Source organism: Bos javanicus, chromosome 9 (assembly GCF_032452875.1).
Source record: "Bos javanicus breed banteng chromosome 9, ARS-OSU_banteng_1.0, whole genome shotgun sequence".
Lineage (NCBI taxonomy): Eukaryota > Metazoa > Chordata > Mammalia > Artiodactyla > Bovidae > Bos > Bos javanicus.
Window position 1 is genome coordinate 99,140,270 of NC_083876.1, and position 18,672 is coordinate 99,158,941.

Genomic DNA, 18,672 nt, shown 5'->3' on the forward strand with positions numbered 1-18,672 from the left:
CCTGCACTAACAGTCTCCCTCTCGTCCTCTAATCCATTTGCCTTCTTTTCCATCAGGACTTTTTGTTGGATCATGATTTAATGCCCACACACCCTGCCCACCTTCCTTCCTAAGACTTCAGGTTACTAGTGTCAGGTATTTACCAGCTTCCCTGGCAGCTCAGCTGATAAAGAATCTGCCTGCAATGCAAGAGACCCCAGTTTGTTTCCTTGGTTGGGAGGCTCCCCTGAAGAAGGGATAGGCTACCCGCCTCCAGTATTCTTGGGCTTCCCAGGTGGCTCAGATAGTAAAGAATCTGCCCACAATGTGGGAAACCTGGGTTCTATCCCTGAGGTGGGAAGATCCCCTGGAGGAGGGCATGACAACCCACTCACAGTATTGTTTACTGGAGAATCCCCATGGACAGAGAAGCCTGGCAGGCTACAGTCTGTGGGGCAGCAGAGAGTCCCACATGACTAAGAACAGCACAGCATTTACTGTGCGAGCCTGACTTTTTAGGGTAATAAATGCGGAAAGGAAATAGGCGGCCTGATTTCTCCCCAGCAGGTGTGGTCCACTTTAGCATCTGTTCCTTTAGGGTTGTAGGGAGGTGAGTGAACAGACAGTGCGTGGGTAAGCAGGTGGATGAGCCCAGAAGGGGTGGACCACCAGCCACCCCCTCCTTCGGCGGGTGACGTCCCTTTCTGCCACCCACGTCAGGGACCCATCCTGCGGGGCTTGGCCACACTTGTTCCTAAGACACTGTGGTTCGATCCTCTCAGAAGCAATCCTTCCCTAACTGCTGTCTGGGGCTTGCCCCCTCCTCCTGTGTTGTCCATAAGAAGACATTTCGGAGGGGTGCCTGATGATTTCTGCAACTGCACGGACGCCAGCACCCCTGGCCGCCAGATGGTCAGCCACCCCATTGCTGCTCTTTCGCGGCTGGGCTGGTCTCGGCCTCCTGTCCGGCTCGTGGTCGTGACTGCAAAGAGTGGAAAAGGGAAAATGAGTCTGTGAGCGTGGAGCCCAAAGCCCGGGAGGCCGACGACATCCCAATAATTGAAGCATTTCTGTATCTAAGTATTTCCACCTCATCCGTGAACAAGCATGGCGCACAGAAGTGGATCACACTGGGCAGAGCGGTGGCGTCGGGCCCACACCCTAACCTTGCGCGGTCCTCGGAACGTTGCAAGGATTTTCTCCCCTTGAGTTCATTCATTTAAATCAGAACAAAAGTTCACTGTGTCTCTCCTCTGCTGGTGACATTTTCCGCTTCACACACTGTCAACCTCATTTACCGTGCGGCTGCTTCACGGGCGGCGGTCACCTCCGTGGAAACCGCAGCCAGCTCCCCCAGCTCTCCTCAGAGCCCCGCCTCCTCCTCCTCTCCTCTCCCCTCCCCTCCCCTCCTCCTCCTCTCCCCTCCCCTCCCCTCCCCATCCTCTCCCACTTCCCCTCCAGCGCGCCCCCCTCTCGCCATGTCATCCCCACCCCTCCCCCGAAGCCTCTCTCTGAGCCTCAGCCCTGCTCCAGGTGTGTGGTGGAGGAAGCCGCTCACCGGGTGTCATTGCTGGACCGCAGCGATGTCCAGCTCCTTCCGGCTCTACTTCCGGTGTCTTCAGGGACCCGAATGTGGGGAATGTGCTGAAACAGCCACCTGCCGTGGGGCATCCTGGGAAGGCGGGAGGGCGGGGCTGGGTGTGAAGCTGAAGGAGGGAAAGGCGGTGCTGTCACCCCTGTGAAGGTGAACTGACAGCCGTGGACCAGACTCAGGCCAGCCTTCTGACCTAACGAGCAGGGACTTGCGTCAACACCAAACGAAGTGCCTGGAGATACGGTTTAAAATGCATTTTTCTGGCTCGCTGTGGAGGGCTGTGTTTCCCTGTGGAACTGGGCAGGCTGGCCTTTGATGGGGCTGACTCCACACCACCACCCCCGCCCCGCCCCCGCCAGCAGGCCAGTTCTACCAGGGGTGGACTTGACCTGTCCCTCTTGGGCGCTCAGCTTTAGGACTTCTGTCAGGAATTTGGGGATGCGGGGCCTCCACCTGCCTGCTGCCTTTGTGCAGAATCAGAGGAGAAGCTCGCACACGGCACACACGTGATCCAAGCCCATTTCATGGCCTGACCTGAAATTACATGTGGCCTTTGAATACTTCTCATAATCAGTAGTTCCCTGGCAACAACGTCTGGACATGAGACAAACACCTTTAGAAGGGAATCTAGGCCTTTTCTTCATAAAGTCAAGAATTGCACCAAGAGTGGAAATCATGGACCTCAGCAGCCAAGGGTTGACCTCTGGCTCAGCATGGTCCTGTGAGTCTTTGCCCCTCCTTCGCACCAGGGCGCCAGCTCCATGGATCAGGAACTGGTCTTCCCCACCTGCCCCAAGCCAGGTGATTGACAGGGACATTTGAACCTGAGTGAATGAGAAAACGCGGGGAGACAGGGCAGGGGCTAGGTCAGGTGGACGTTCAGCCACCCTGGGAGGAGCAGACGGGCCTCCTCCCAGCAAAGCTGACAGAGAATGGGGCAGGTGGAGGGCTCAGCAAGTTCAGAGGCCAGGAGGCTGGGGAATGTCAGTGTGTGTGGGAAACAGAGAAGGAACTGGGCTGGTTGCACCTGAAGAGAAAGGAGACTGGTGGACCGGGCAGGGGCAATGTCACTGTGGGCTCACACATTCCTCCATGGAGCTTGGGACGGTTGTTGGGAGAAGATGACACATAAAGGCAAGAAAGAGAACTAACACAAAGTCTGGGAGTTTCAACAAGAAGGTGAGGAAGCAACTGTTGTGAAGCAGCAATGGAAAGGAAAGAAGCCCTCATGCAGCGCCCCCTCCCTTCTGGAGAAGGTGTAGGCCGGCAGCCTCTGGGAGACTCAGGCAGTGGCCTGGATGGTGGAGTCAGACAGACCTGGATTTAACTTCCCAGATGGCTCACTGCTAAAGGATCCGCCTGCCAATACAGGAGCCACTGGAGAAGCCGGTTCCATGCCTGGGTTGGGAAGATCCCCTGGAGAAGGAAATGGCAATCCACTCCAGTATTCTTGCCTGGGAAATCCCATGGACAGTCAGTCCATGGGCTTACAAAGAGTTGGATGAGACTGAGCGACTGAGCACACACACACATGTGTACGCAGACACACACATGTGTACACACACACGTGTCTGATGTTTGTCTGGCCTTGGGAGAAATTCATGGCTCTGAACCCTGGTTTCCTTCTTTGGAATGTAATACTAACTCTGCATGAGGCTGCGAGGGTTGTGCAAGATGATATTTGTAAACCTGACAGGGTGAAAAGTAGCAAGTGATAGACTTTACTTATTTGTGGAACCATCTACCTGTAGTGACTCACTGAGAAGACAGAAGCTTCTCAAGGCCTTTCTCTTTCTTGGGCTCTGTGAGCCATCCAGACCAGATGGGAACCCTGGATCCAAGTGTCCTTCCCCGAATCAGTTCTTATAAGTGGTTGTTGTTGTTCAGTCACTCAGTTGTGTCTGACTCTTTGTGACCCCATGGACTGCAGCACACCAGGCTTCCCTGTCCCTCAGTATTTCCCAGAGTTTGCTCAAACTCATGTCCATTGAGTCAGTGATGCTGTCCAACCGTCTCATGCTCTGTTACCCCCTTCTCCTCCTGCCCTCAATCTTTCCCAGTATCAGGTTCTTTTCCAATGAGTTGGCTTACTGGAAGGAGAGCAAACCTGTCAATCCTAAAGAAAATCAACCCTGAATATTAATTGAAAGGACTGATGCTGAAGCTCCAATACTTTGGCCACTTGACGTGAAGAGCCAACCCTTATAGGTTAGGATGGAAATACTTTAAGGTGAAGTATTAGTTGTAGGGCTGCTGTAGCAGGGTCCTACAAACTGCATGTTTAAAGAAGCAGAAATGTGTGATCTCAGTTTTTGAGGCTAGAAGTCAGAGACCACCATCTGCAAGGTTGGTTCCTTCTCCGAGAAAGGCCCTCTCTAGGCCTCTCTCTCAGCTTCTGTGGGTGGGAGGTAGTCTCTCTGTGGTTTTTACTTGCATTTCCCTAACAGTTATGATGTTGAACACCTTTCCCTGTGCTTGATGGTTACTTGTGTTTCTTCTTTGGAGAAGTGTCCTATTCAAGTCCTTTGCCCATTTTTTTTTTTTTTTAATGTGGACCATTTTTAAAGTCTTAATTGAATTTGTTACAATATTGCTTATGTTTTGTGTTTTGGCCCCTTGACAAGTGGGATCTTAGTTCCTGGACCAAGGATTGAATGTTCACCCCTGCACTGGAAGGCAAAATCTTAACCACTGGGCCTCCAGGGAAGTACCCTTTGCCCAGTTACAGCATTCTCTTAGCAGCATTTGACAGGGCTGGTCTCCACCTGCGCCTTCCCATTGGTGCTCTTGACACCAGACACTTTTATCTCCCCGTGCCTCAGGCTCTTTTCAGTCTGCTTTTCCAGCTCATCCTCCTCTGCCTGGCTGCCACAGCTTGTGCTGCCTCACAGGTTTCCTCTCAGAGCTCCTTTCCTTCATGCTCCACTCCTGCAGGGAGAGCTTGTCCCTGCTCATGACTGCTGCCGTCTCTAAGCACCATTCATATGACGATGACCCTTAAATTTGAGTTTCTGGATCAGCAGTCTCTATGAGTTCCAGATGCACGTTGTCTAATTGCCCACTTGACATTTTGTGTCTTAAGGGTACTTCATGGTGATCCAAACTGAACTTGTGCTCTGCCCCCAGCCTCCTTCTTCCTCTTGGATTTTCTGCTTTGGTAAAAGGAACCATTATCTATCTGGTCCCCAGAAACCTCAGAATTAGGACATACTGCTTTTCCACCCTTCCTTTTGAGTCTGGAGGTTTTCAGCTTCTCAGTACAAGAAACAACCCTTATATAGATGTCACTGTCGTCTTCTAGCCATCTTCGTACCTTTTTAACCTTACTGTTGTCTTTGAACTCAATACCCATCTCATGAATTCTGGAGCTGACTTGGCTTTTTTTTTTTTTTTTTGCATAAGTTACTTACTTCTCTTTGTCTAGTTTTCCCCTTGTCCCTCCTCCATTAGATCAGTAAAGACACTGGCCCTTTATTTTTTATTTTCTAAAAAATTTGGCTGTGCTGGGTCTTGGTTGAGTGAGGTGCACTTGCTCTCTAGTTGTGGCCTCCAGGCTTGGTTGCCCCAAGGCATGTGGGGTCTTGGTTTCCTGTGTGTGTTAGTCATTCAGTCATGTCCAACTCTGTGATCCCTTGTACTGTAGCCCAAGATGCAAGCAAGATGGTGGAGTAGAAGGATGGGCACTCATCTTCTCTTGTGAGAGCTACAAAATTAAAACTCACTGCTGAACAACCATCGACAGGAAAATGTTGGATCCCACCAAAAAAGATACTCCACGTCCAAGCGCAAAGGAGAAGCCCCAGCAAGATGATAGGAGGGCTTCCACAGGACTGGGGAAACAGACTCTTGGAGGGCACAAACAAAACCTTGTGTGCACCAGGACCTAGGAGCAAGGAGCAGTGACCCCACAAGAGACTGACCCAGAATTTCCTGCACGTGTCCAGGAGTCTCTGGTGGAGGCATTGGTCAATGGTGGCCTGCTGCAGTTATGGCATGGGACCGTTTGAAGGAGGTCACCATTGTCTTCATTACCTCCACCATAGTTTGGTCTCAGGTCAACAACAGGGAGGGAACACAGCCCCGCCCATCAACATAAAATTGGATTAAAGATTTACTGAGCTTGGCTCCATCCATCAGAATAAGACCCAGTTTCCCCCACAGTCAGTCTCTCCCATTGGGAAGCTTCCATAAGCCTCTTAAGCGTCTTATCCTTATCCCTCAGAGGGCAGACAGAATGAAAACCACAATCACAGAAAACTAATCAAACTAATCACATGGACCACAGCCTTGTCTAACTCAATGAAACTATGAGCCATGCCATGTAGGGCCACCCAAGATGGACGGGTCATGGTGGAGAGTTCTGACAAAACATGGTTCACTGGACAAGAGAATGGCAAACCACTTCAGTATTTTTGCCTTGAGAATCCCATGAATAGTATGAAAAGGCAAAAAGATATGACACTGAAAGATAAACTCCCCAAATCAGTAGGTGCCCAAGATGCTCTGGAGAAGAGTGGAGAAATAACTCCAGAAAGAATGAAGAGACAGAGCCAAAGCAAAAACAACACCCAGTTGTAGATGTGACTGGTGATGAAAATAAAATCTGATACTGTAAAGAACAGTATTGCATAGGAACCTGGAATGTTAGGTCCATGAATCAGGGTAAATTGGAACTGGTCAAAAAGGAGATGGTAAGAGTGAACATCAATGTTTTAGGAATCAGTGAGCTAAAATGGACTGGAGTGGGTGAATTTAACTCTAGTGACCATTAAATCTACTACTATGGGCAAGAATCCCTTAGAAAAAATGGAGTAGCCCTCATAGTCAACAAAAGAGTCCAAAATGCAGTACTTGGGGGCAATCTCAAAAACGACAGAATGATCTCTGTTCATTTTCAAGGCAAACCATTCAATATCACAATAATCTAAGTCTATGCCCCAACCAGTAATGCTGAAGAAGCTGAAGTTGAATGGTTCTATGAAGACCTAGAAGACCTTCTAGAACTAACACTCCAAAAATATATCCTTTTCGTTATAGGGGACTGGAATGCAAAAGCAGGAAGTCAGGAGATACCTGGAGTAACAGGTAAATTTGGCCTTGGAGTACAAAACGAAGCAGGTAAAAGGCTAACAGAACTTTGCCAAGAGAATGCATTGGTCATAGCAAACACCCTCTTCCAACCACAGAAGAGAAGACTCTATACATGGACAACAACAGATGGTCAATACTGAAATCAGATTGACTATATTCTTTGCAGCCAAAGATGGAGAAGCTCTATACAGTCAGCAAAAACAAGACCAGAGCTGACTGTGGCTCAGATCGTGAACTCCTTATTGCCAAATTTAGACTTCTATTGAAGAAAGTAGGGAAAACCACTAGACCATTCAGGTATGATCTAAATCAAATCCCTTATGATTATACAGTGAAAGTGAGAAATAGATTCAAGGGATTAGATCTGATAGAGTGTCTGAAGAACTGTAGACAGAGGTTCATGACACTGTACAGGAGGCAGTGATCAAGACCATCCCCCAAAAAAAGAAATGCAAAAAGGCAAAATGGCTGTCTGAGGAGGCTTTGCAAATTGCTGAGAAAAAAAGAGAAGCTAGAGGCAAAGGAGAAAAGGAAAGATATAGCCATCTGAATGCAGAGTTCCAAAGAATAGCAAGGAGAGATAAGAAAGCCTTCCTCAGTGATCAGTGCAAAGGAATAGAGGAAAGCAATAGCGTGGGAAAGACTAGAGATCTCTTCAAGAAAATTAGAGATGCCAAGGGAACATTTCATGAAAAGATGGGCTCAATAAAGGACAGAAACAACATGGACCCAACAGAAGCAAAAGATATTAAGAGGTGGCAAGAATACACAGAAGAACTGTACAAAAAAGATCTTCATGACCTAGGAAACCATGATGGTGTCATCACTCACCTAGAGCCAGATATCCTGGAATGCAAAGTTAAGTGGGCCTTTTGAAGCATCACTAGGAACAAAGCTAGGGAAAGTGATGGAATTCCAGTTGAGCTATTTCAAATTCTAAAAGATGATGCTGTGAAAGTGCTCCACTCGATATGCCAGCAAGTTTGGAAAACTCAGTAGTGGCCACAGGAATGGAAAACGTCAGTTTTCATTGGAATGAAAACTGACGTTTTCCATTCCTGAGGAAAGGCAATGCCAAAGAATGTTCAAACTACCATACCATTGCACTCATTTCACATGCTAGCAAAGTAATGCTCAAAATTCTCCAAGCCAGGCTTCAACAGTACATGAACCGTGAACTTCCAGATATTCAAGCTGGATTTAGAAACAGCAGAGGAAACAGAGATCAAATTGCCAACGTCTGTTGGATCATTGAAAAAGCAAGAGAGTTCCAGAAAAGCATCTGCTTTACTGACTATGCTAAAGCCTTTGACTGTGTGGATCATAACAAACTGTGGAACATTCTTCAAGAGATGGGAATACCAGACTACCTTACCTGCCTCCTGAGAAATCTGTATGCAGGTCAAGAAGCAATAGTTAGAACTGGACATGGAACAATGGACTGGTTCCAAATTGGGAAAGGAGTACATCAAGGCTTTTTGTCACCCTGCTTATTTAACTTATATGCAGAGTACATCGTGAGAAATTCTGGGCTGGATGAAGCATAAGCTGGAATCAAGATTGCAGGGAGAAACATCAATAATCTCAGATACACAGATGACACCTCCCTTATGGCAGAAAATGAAGAATTAAAGAGCCTCTTGATGAAAGTGAAAAAGGAGAGTGAAAGAGCTGGCTTAAAACTCAACATTCAGAAAACTAAATGGAGTCCAGCCGTATCACTTCATGGCAAATAGATGGTGGAACAATGGAAGCAGTGAGAGACTTTATTTTTTTGGGCTCCAAAATCACTGCAGATGGTGACTGCAGCCATAAAATTAAAAGATGCTTACTTCTTGGAAGAAAAGCTATGACCAACTTAGACAGTGTATCAAAAAGCAGAGACATAACTTTGCCAACAAAGGTCTGTCTAGTCAAAGCTTCAGTTTTTCCAGTAGTCGTGCGTGGATGTGAGAGCTGGACTATAAAGAAAGCTGAGCACTGAAGAATTGATGCTTTTGAACTGTGATGTTGGAGAAGATTCTTGAGAGTCCCCTGGACTGCAACAGATCAAACCAGTCAATTCTAAAGGAGATTAGTCCTGAATATTCTTTGGAATGACTGATGCTAAAGCTGAAACTCCAGTACTTTGGCCACCTGATGTGACTCATTGGCCACCTGACTCCAATGAGTCAGAAGAACTGACTCATTGGAGAAGACTCTATGCTGGGGAAAGATTGACGGTGGGAGGAGAAAGGGATGATAGAGGGTGAGATGGTTGGATGGTATCACTGACTTGATGGACATAAGTTTGAGCAAGCTCTGGGAGTTGGTGATGAACAGGGAAGCCTGGTGTGCTGTAGTCCATAGGGTTGCAAAGAGTCGGACACGACTGAGCAACTGAACTGAACTGGAGTGTAGCCCACCATGCTTCTTTGCCCATAAAATTCTCCAGGCAAGAATACTGGAGTGGGTGGCCATTTCTTTCTCCAGGGGAATCTTCCTGACCCAGGTATCAAACCTGGGTCTCCTGCATTGCAGGTGGTTTTCTTACCATCTGAGCCACCAGGAAAGCCCATCTTAGTTTCCTAATCAAGGATCAAATTTATGTCCCCTGCACTGGAAGGTGGACCACCAGGAGAGTCCCTCTAATAATAATTAATTAATTTATTTCCTATAAAAGGATGTTGGCTCTTTATACAACATTTTCTGCTCTTTCAGGCTGAAAGTCTCTCCCTGCAGTGACTTCTTGTTTTCTCCAGTTCACTGTGGTTCTCTGCAGTCATTTACTTCTGTTTCTTTGGTCAGGGTCTCTCTTTACTCAACTGTGGACTCAACAGCCAGACCCTTCTATGTTCTGCTCATTGTCCCATCCTAAGGATCCAGCCTGGTGCCTGGCACACAGTAGGTGCTGCATAAATATTTGGTACGTAAATGATTGATGGAAGGAGAACCTTATCATGCTCCCGACAAACATTTACTTGCATTTTGCATATTTCTAAAAGTGTATTTCAGAGGTTCAGTGACTCGTGCAAACAGATAGAAAAAGGCACATTCAGGGTTGAGATCAAAACCACCACCGATCATAGGAGCTGAGGCGGACGGCACCTTTGGTAGCTTGCTAATGATTTCATGGTGCGAAGTAGCTGCCGCCCCCCTGCCAATCCAGTATCTTTGCACTGAGCCATGTACTGGTTTCTCAGACCTGTATGTATTTGAAAGGTGTTGTCATATAAATTTCCCCTTTTCCCCACATGTTCTATAAATACAACTAAAATACTTCAAGTGCAGTAAGGTTACCTCTCCATCAAGGCATTTGGAGTCAGACCCGAGTCCTTTGGTGTTCTCCTTGCTCTCAGTTGCTGGTCTCAGGACCTTGAACTCGCTGCCTTCACCGAGGATGCTCTTCTCCCAACTCTCGGGAGCTCAGCCCTCTGGCCTCGTGTGAAATGTTCCCTCTGGTGAGGGCACCTCTTTGACTTGCACGTGGAAGGGAGCAGTCTCCCACTATTTTTTGTTACTTGTGGCATGAGTCATCGACTTTACCCGGTCACCCGTCACACTCCTGTTTGCCTGCTTTTCAGCGTTCACTCCCTCTACTGGAATGAGAGCCCCACAAGGACAGGGATGTTCTTCTTGAGAACTCTTGAGTCCTCAGAATCCAGAAGAGCACATGGCATGAAGCCATGTACGATACGAATCTGTTCGATGGATAGAAACATTTTGAGGTGGGCATTTGATTCCACTATCCAAGGTGCCTACTCAGTTGTGCCTGACTCTGTGACCCCAGGGACTGTAGCCCGTCAGGCTTCTCTCTCCTTGGCATTCTCTAGGCAAGAGTACTGGAGTGGGTTGCCTTCCCCTCCTCCAGGGGGTCTTCCTGAACCAGGGATCGAATCCGTGTCTCTTAAGTCTTCCACGTTGGCAGGTGGGTTCTTTACCACTAGCACCGCCTGGGAAGCCTACACTGAGCTGATTGTAACATAGCCTTGTAAAGGTAGAAATTGTACATGCTGGTGATTCCTTAAAGACAAGAAAGTGTGTGTACATTAGCTGTAGCAGGGCCCCGCAAGTCTCAGTGTCTGTTTGGTCAATCAGATAAACAAGGTCCTATTGTGTATCATAGAGAACTATTATCAATAAATCATAATGGAAAAGATTAGGAAAAATCGTATTTTTGTATAACTGAATCACTTTACTGTGCAGAAATTAACACAACATTGTAAATCAACTATAGTTCAGTAAAATAAAATTTTAAAATGTCAAATAAAATCCAAAAGAGCAATGAAAAGTAATCAAGGTCCTTCCTCAGTCTCTCAGGGAAAAAAGCAAATGGAGAAACACCATCCCATTTCACCACGAAGATGAAAAGGTCCTGTCTCCCCACCCCCAGTCACTCCTGGTGTTCTCCGTGTGGGTGGCACTGAGCCCTCAGTGACACCTGCTCCCACGGAAACCTAATCTGTCTGTTCCCATCTCTCATGAATGGAGTCAGATTTTGTGCCTTGAACCCAGGGATGAGGGATTTTATCAGCTCCTCCAGGCAGCAGCATTTCTCAGCTTCCAGGACCTTCCACGCTTGTACAATCCCAGGGGCAAGCTCCAGCCATGACTCAAAACTCCGTTTGTCTCTGGGCCATGTATTGTCACATCCTGTGTTTTCTCAAGCTTAAAGTAGAAATCAGCCCCTGGAGCAGCTTCAAAACTGACTTGCCGTCAAGTCCTGCAGCAGTTACCAACTTCTCTAGGGACCTGGTAGGCAGATCTCCCAGGGCTTTGAGTGAGTCCAGGTGCTTTTGCCATCACTGCCTGTTGGGTGCGCGTGGAGAGTAACACTTGCCTGCAGTTTTGTGGGCCTTCCCGCGTGGCACTAGTGGTAAAGAACCCGCCTGTCAATGCTGGAGACGTAAGATGTGTGGGCTCAATCCCCGGGTTGGGGAGATCCCCTGAAGGATCATGGCAACTCACTCCAGTATTCTTGCCTGGAGAATCTCATGGACAGAGGAACTTGGTGGGTGATAGTCCATGGGGTCTCAGAGAGCTAACATGCATGCTTGCATGCACTTAACATGCACGCTCGAATCTTTGTGATGAAGCTCCTTGTTAAGTGAGCGTCCATCCTGCCACATACATGTGCTCCTGTGCCCGAAACATCGAGTCCTGTCACTGTCTTTTCCTTCAAATTGTGAAACTGTCTTTCTATGTTCTCAGCCACCTTCATGGCAGACATGACTCACTTCTGACAGTAGTTCCAGGTTTCTTCCCCTTTCGAGAGGCAGGAAGACTACCTGTCTCAGCCCCTTGGCAGTTGTGGGGCAGAGCCAATGTGTGTCTCCTCCTGGCTTGGCTGACCCCGATGGCTTGTGTTGTCACGTGGGTGCCTCAGACAGAAGAAGCACGGGTTCTGTGTCACCTCTTGTGAGAGTCATCCTCCAATCAGAGTCCAGCAGCCTCTGTGTGAGTAGAAAGCTTTTGTTTTGTTAGGCACTGAAGACCTGGTGCTGTTTGCTTTAAACTCATAACCTAAGCTCTACTGATTGACAGAGTGTCCTTCCAGTGTTTGGATGCTTTCTGAGGATCATCATGCCCTGGATCCACCCACTTTTGCTCCTTCCCTTCTTCTCCCAATAATCTTGTGCTGGTAAACTTGTGAGTCAAAACATACTCTTGGTCAGGTATAACAGATGGAAAAAAAGTACAGCCATGATTCCAACTTGGCTTTAGAAAGTCCAGCCTAGAAAATAATGTGGAAAATATTACCCAAGCAAAAGTGGGAACTATGTGGCCAATGTTTTCTCATCATCAGCTCACATAAAAAAAGAATTTAAAGTAATTCAAGTATTTAGCTGCACTTATCAAGAAAATATCAGGGAGAGGGGTAGGTAGAGAGTAGGTTTTCAAAGGATGGGGGGAAAACCCTCAAATTTGTTTCTCCTGTTTCTGCCACTGTTAATATCCTCCATACAGAGCAGCTGCTCCCTGAAACTCTTGTCTTTCTTTGTTTTTCTTCCTCAGTCCCTCAAAATTCTGTACCATCTGATACTTGCCAAGGCAGTGCTTCACTGTGGTGGATGAATATGCTTTTCCTCTGCCTTCCTATTTTTTTTTAAATTCTTTTCTTCTGCCAGCTGTTATTTGCCCTGCCATTTGGAGAAGAAGAAGGCTACACATGCTCACATACATTAATAACGTCCGTCTCTGTTGTATATGGACACAAGTATCAAATTACTATGCAAAACTACCATGAATTTATCAGCTAGAACAAGAAAACTTAAACTTGGGACAGATCATAGTAGTTTAGAGCTTGAATCTCTGGGTCCCCAAATGTATTGTTTACTGGCAACTTGAATTGAGCAGCAAATTAACCCTTCTGAATATTACAAATGTATTTGTAAAATACAATTAATACTACTCACTGCACCAGGTCATTGTGAGATTTTAATGAGACAGATAGATGATCTGTATAAAATACTTAGGACAGAATATTTCACATGGTGAGATCGCCAGAAATATTAGCTATCTCCTCTACTTCCTCCATCCTTTTGGACCCTAGCCTATAATATTTTATTCTCTTCTGTCATTTGAGAAGCACTCAAGTATATTAACTCAACCTTTCTAATTATAGCTTGGACTAGAGTTTATAACATTCATTTTGCAGATAAGAACATGGATTAAGAAAGGAAAAGAGACAAAGCGGAAAAGAGGAATGAAGTGCTTGGGAATTAATTTCTCTCATTTTGATTTTAATTTGAGTTGAGAGAACAAAGTAACTTCCTGCCTCCACTTCCTTTGGGAATTCCAGTTACCCACCCTTTTCTATATTTCCGGGCCAGAGTAGGCACTTAGTGGGGAGATCTGTGTTCCATTAGGATCAGCATGAAACAATCTGGCACAATAAAACTCGTGTGGTCCAACCACCCCATTGGACGTGGCTGAGGAAATCTGAAAACTTCCAAACGTTCTCCTCATGTGCCAGAGATGACTAGTGCGTCAGTTTGTTCCACCTGTCTTAACTAAGGACCCAGACTGGGTGGCTAAAACAAGACATTTTTCTCCAAGTTCTGGAGGCTAGAAGTCCAAGATCACGGTGCCAGCAGGGCTGGCTTCCTGAGACGTCTCTCCTCGGCCGTCCTGTTGCTGCCTCTCCACACGCGCTCCCTCTGAGCACTGTGTCTGGTGTCTCTCTCTGTCTGTATCATCATGGCCTCTTTCTATAAGGACATCTCTCATATTGGATGAGGGTCCACCTCACATCAACTTCACCACCTCTTTAAAGACTCCATCTCCATTCTGAGGAACTGGAGGTTGGGGTTTCAACATTCATATGAATTTTGGGAGAACACCATTTAGCCCGTGACAGCTGTCAGGTACAAATATACTTTGCTAGCACGGATATGTGAACATTTTGACGTGTAAGGAAATCTATCGTTTTTAACACAAAAGACTCTGTGGAAGTTGAACGCCACTGGTATGAACTGAGGTGACATCCCAGGGAATTGAAAATCACTGTCCATGTGCCGTGTGCTGTCTCAGGAAGCTGTGCAAAGTGAAGTTCGTGGTTCATTTTGGTTATGATTTAGTGATCAGATATGTTACTAGTTCACGACATCAGCTCAGGAAATTGAACCTGTGATTTTTTTTTCCCCTCAGTTGACTGTTTTAAGCCTGATTTGAGAGAGAAACTAATAATGCTCATAGGAAAAAACAAACAAACAAACAAACATTCTCTGAGCCCAATTTAAAGAAGGGGTACCAGTAGAGTGTTTAAGGGGGAAATGTTTCAGTCTACAGAATATTCTAAGACCCAAGCCTTTAAACCTGCTTTGGCCTCAATGTGTCCAAGGGTTGTTTGACATAATTTTTTTAAGAACCTATTGCATATTTTGAGAAATCTCCAAGCTACTTTGTTCCTATGGAGCACTATTTCACAACAGTATAGGCTATTTGGGGTTCAATATTTCCTTCTCTTACTTTCCTCCTTGAAAGCAAAAACTAGAACTCCGGGAGCTCAAGTGGTTCTGAAAAGCAGAGGGTCCAAGGTGTGATGGCTGAGGTTGAGTGGGAACAAGGCTTTCGTTATTCCTTTTTCAGTAAGTTGGGACGAGAGTGAAGGCTGAGGTATGGATAATAATGAAGTTCTGTTTCTCCTATTCTGATAATCTCACGTGTATGTGAAGATCTTCAGTTTCAGAGTTCAGTGTGCTTTGGGAATGTGGGGAAAGTGACTGTGATGAGCAGGGGCTGGAGCTCATGACTAGGAAGTGGGGATGAAAGGGAAAGCTCAGCTCCCCCATGAAGCAGAAGCCATGGGTGACCCCGGCTGAGGGCTCAGATGACTGCATGTCTGTTTCTTTTTGGACCCTGGAAGGCACAGTTTGAACTCTTGACCACTTAAGTTGATGATTTCAGACTAAATTCTTCTACTCATTTAATAGGCTCAAGCAGTAAAGAATCTGCCTGCAATGCAGGATAAGATGGAGACACGGGTTCAATCCCTGGGTCAGGAAGATCCCCTAGAGAAGGAAGTGGCAACCCACTCCAGTATTCTTGCCTGGGAAATCCCATGGATAGAGGAGCCCAGTGGACTGCAGTCCACAGGATGGCAAAGAGCTGGACACGACTGACCATGCATATGTAACATACTCATATAATAATGTTGAAAGTCCAGTTATGAGAATTTTAAGTTATTTTAATTTTTTGTTGTAATGATTTTATAATAAATAACTTTAGGAAAAGCAAAGGACTCTAAAAATACTCCCCTTCCATGATTCCTCATAAGAGTTATCCTAGTTGGCATGCCCAACTCTGTGACTCCATGACTCCAGCGTCCTCTTACTTTCCGCCTGACACCTGGTGGGTTTCCCTCCACCTGCAGCTTTAGTCACTGTCTGGGCACTGGAAACAGGGAGCTTTCTCCTGTCTTCTAAGTTCCTCTGTCTCGTTCAATCCAACCCATTGATTGCTTCAACGGCATTTGCTGTCTCCAGTGAGTAATTAATCTGGAAAGCTTAAGAGTTCTTTTAGATGAAGTTTAAGGCATCATTTAGCTCTAAAATTTATAAAATCCAACATCTCACCTCCATAACGGCTTTCTCAGTTTTATCCCACAAGGGCAATAGAACTCTTTCATGCACTCTTTCATCAAGAAAGCCTCAGTGTTCTTCGACTGTTTCTTGGGCTTCTCTGTCTCTCCTGTGCTGCCACATGATGCCTGTGGTGTGTTCTATAGCATATTTCCTCATTTTCTGGCAACGAAAGCTTCATAACTTTTTCAAAATAAGTTAAGTCTTCAGTATCCAAGTAGGCAAGGCATTTGGCAAGTCCCAGTGGGTGAGAGGGGGCTTCCCTGGTGGCTCAGATGGTAAAGAATCTGCCTGCAATGCAGAAGGTTGTGAAGTCTATTCTAAAATTTCCCATTTCTCTTTTACTTGATACGAGGTAAGCAATTATTTCTGACATCCTTTCATCATTTGTCTCCTCGCTTGGGCCCCCCTGAGGCTTGTGGCCAGACATGACGGAGATCGTCTCTCCGAATGGTAGCCTGTAGACTGTCAGCGTTTCCCTGGGAGGGGCCGAATTCCCCTGACAACCCAAACAAGCAAACCAGAATAAAATCTCTGCGCCTTTCTGGGCTAGGAACAGCATGCCTTCCTCGGTTTGCTTCCTGACACCTCCCCAGGCTGTTTGGGTTTTTGCAAACATCCTTATTGGTTTCAGGAAGGGTGGGATCCAATTGTTTAGTTGTTCAAGGAGTTCTGAAGTCTCTCTCATCAGCCAGCAGTTCCTTAAGGAAGCAGGGCTAAACAGGCACTCCGGAGGGAGCAAGGCAAACAGCAGGGGGAAATGGAAGCAGAGGAAGTCTTGCGCCCCACTGCAGATCTGGGGAGGTTTGGTAAAAGCAAAGCTTCGATCCCAACAGGCTTGATGGTGTACAACCATTAACAGTCTGTGACCCACTCTGCTTGTCCCTGTTTAGCTCAGGCCAGCAGAATTGCAAAAGTCACTTCAGCCTGTCATAGGTGCGTCATGTCAAGGGGGAAATGGCCAGGTCTATCTCCATTAAAGGTGGACTTTTGGTTTAGACCATTCTGGGTGGCTGTGCGGTGTCAAGAACGGGGCTGATACGAGAGCATATCGCATACAGACAAGAGCACGCGAACAAACAGACAAAAAGAAACAGCACCCCCCCTTTCTTCTTTCCTTTTTAAAAGGAACAGCAAGGGGTGAAGACTAAATGGATTGTCTTTCTGGTCTTTGTCCTCCTTGTGACAAGAACAGCTGTGGCATTGTGAATGATAAAGAAGCAGCAATTTGCAGGGGCGCTGGGCCAAACTGTGAAAATCCAGTCCCGAATTTACATGAGGAATAAACGTACGTGACTTCGGGGAGGATTCTTGGAGCAAATGCAGATTTGCACGTGGTGGCTGGGTGTGTCTGTGCAATGTTGTGCTGCCACCGTGCTCAGCGGCTGCCCCTGCTCAGACGATCCCGTGTGGAAACCACGGGGCACGTGTGACTGTGAGCCATGCGTGCGTTTCTGGACAGCTGCTGCTTCAATTTTAAACCTTTCTTTATTGATACTAAATTTGTAAACTACCAGTGTATGAACCTATGAGTATGTACTTTTCTGTTTTTTCCATGTTTCAGTGTATTTCCGTATGGTTTTAATGTAGTATGCTCATTGCTATATATACAGTAACATTTAGCAAAGCTTAGTATATTTCCCTGGAGAAGGAAATGGCAACCCACTCCAGTATTCTTGCCTAGAGAATCCTGTAGACAGAGGAGCCTGGTGGGCTGCTGTCCACAGGGTTGCACAGAGTCGGACATGACTGAAGCGACTTAGCATGCAAGCATGCAGGCAGTATGCTTCCCCGAGTTTAGTGAAAGTGCCTTTAACAGTTAGGGGTCCTAGGGATCTAAGGGGGCTTCCCTGGTGGCTCAGACGGTAAAGAATCTGTCTGCAATGCCGGAGACCCTGATTTGATCCCTGGGTTGGGAAGATCCCATGGAGAAGGGAAAGGCTACCCACTCTAATATTCTGGCCTGGAGAATTCCATGGACAAAGGGGTATCATAGAAAAATAGCTCAGAATGTTACAAGATAGGAAGAGCAGGTTATAAACATTCTTTTCTTAGTCTCTAAGCTCCTCTGAAGTAGGTGCCATTGTTTATCAGTTAAGTTCTGGTCCAGAGGTTCCTCTGACTCACGCTGTAACCTCAGGGAAGTCTTTTGTTTTTCTGCTACTTGTATCTGAGGATGATATTCTTTAAGTAGAAGTTGTCCGGTAAGTGGTGTCAGACAGTTCTCCCGGGGCCCAGAAGCTGTGCACTTAGTTCTAGGCTATGTGCCTTTACTAAGGTAAATACTGACTCCCCTGGGCTAGGACTGAACCGTAGAGTATTTATGCTGTATCATATTTCAACACTGGCCACTGTAGTCTCCCCCAGCAGAACTAACCATGAGTTAGTACTTTTATTTCTAAATGACATTATGATGGTCTTCCTATATTGTTGATGGCTCAGAGCCTATGATGAAGGTGGTTGGTTCTCCAGCATTTGGCACAACAAGATGAAGATTAGTTTCCTGAGCCTCAGAGTTATTTAGAGATTTCAGATAGTACCAAGGGGAGCCTTACTGGGGAATCTTATCTGGTCTTTGGTGATGAGTTGGGCAATGAGAGAGCAGACCCTGCGTCCAGTTGATTTTTATTCTCTTAGAGGCAACCGGAAGGAATATAGCGGGGCCATCAGTTGCCTCTAGGACTTGGGATGATCACAGAATCAAATAGAATCTTTTGAAGTGAAGTGAAGTGAAAGTCACTCAGTCATGTCTGACTCTTTGGGACCCCATGGACTATACAGTCCATGGAATTCTCCAGGCCAGAATACTGGAGTGTGTAGCCTTTCCCTTCTCCAGGGGATCTTCCCAACCCAGGGATCAAACCCAGGTCTCCCGCATTATAGGTACCTTCTTGACCAGCTGAGCCACAAGGGAAGCCCAAGACAACTGGAGTGGGTAGCCTATCC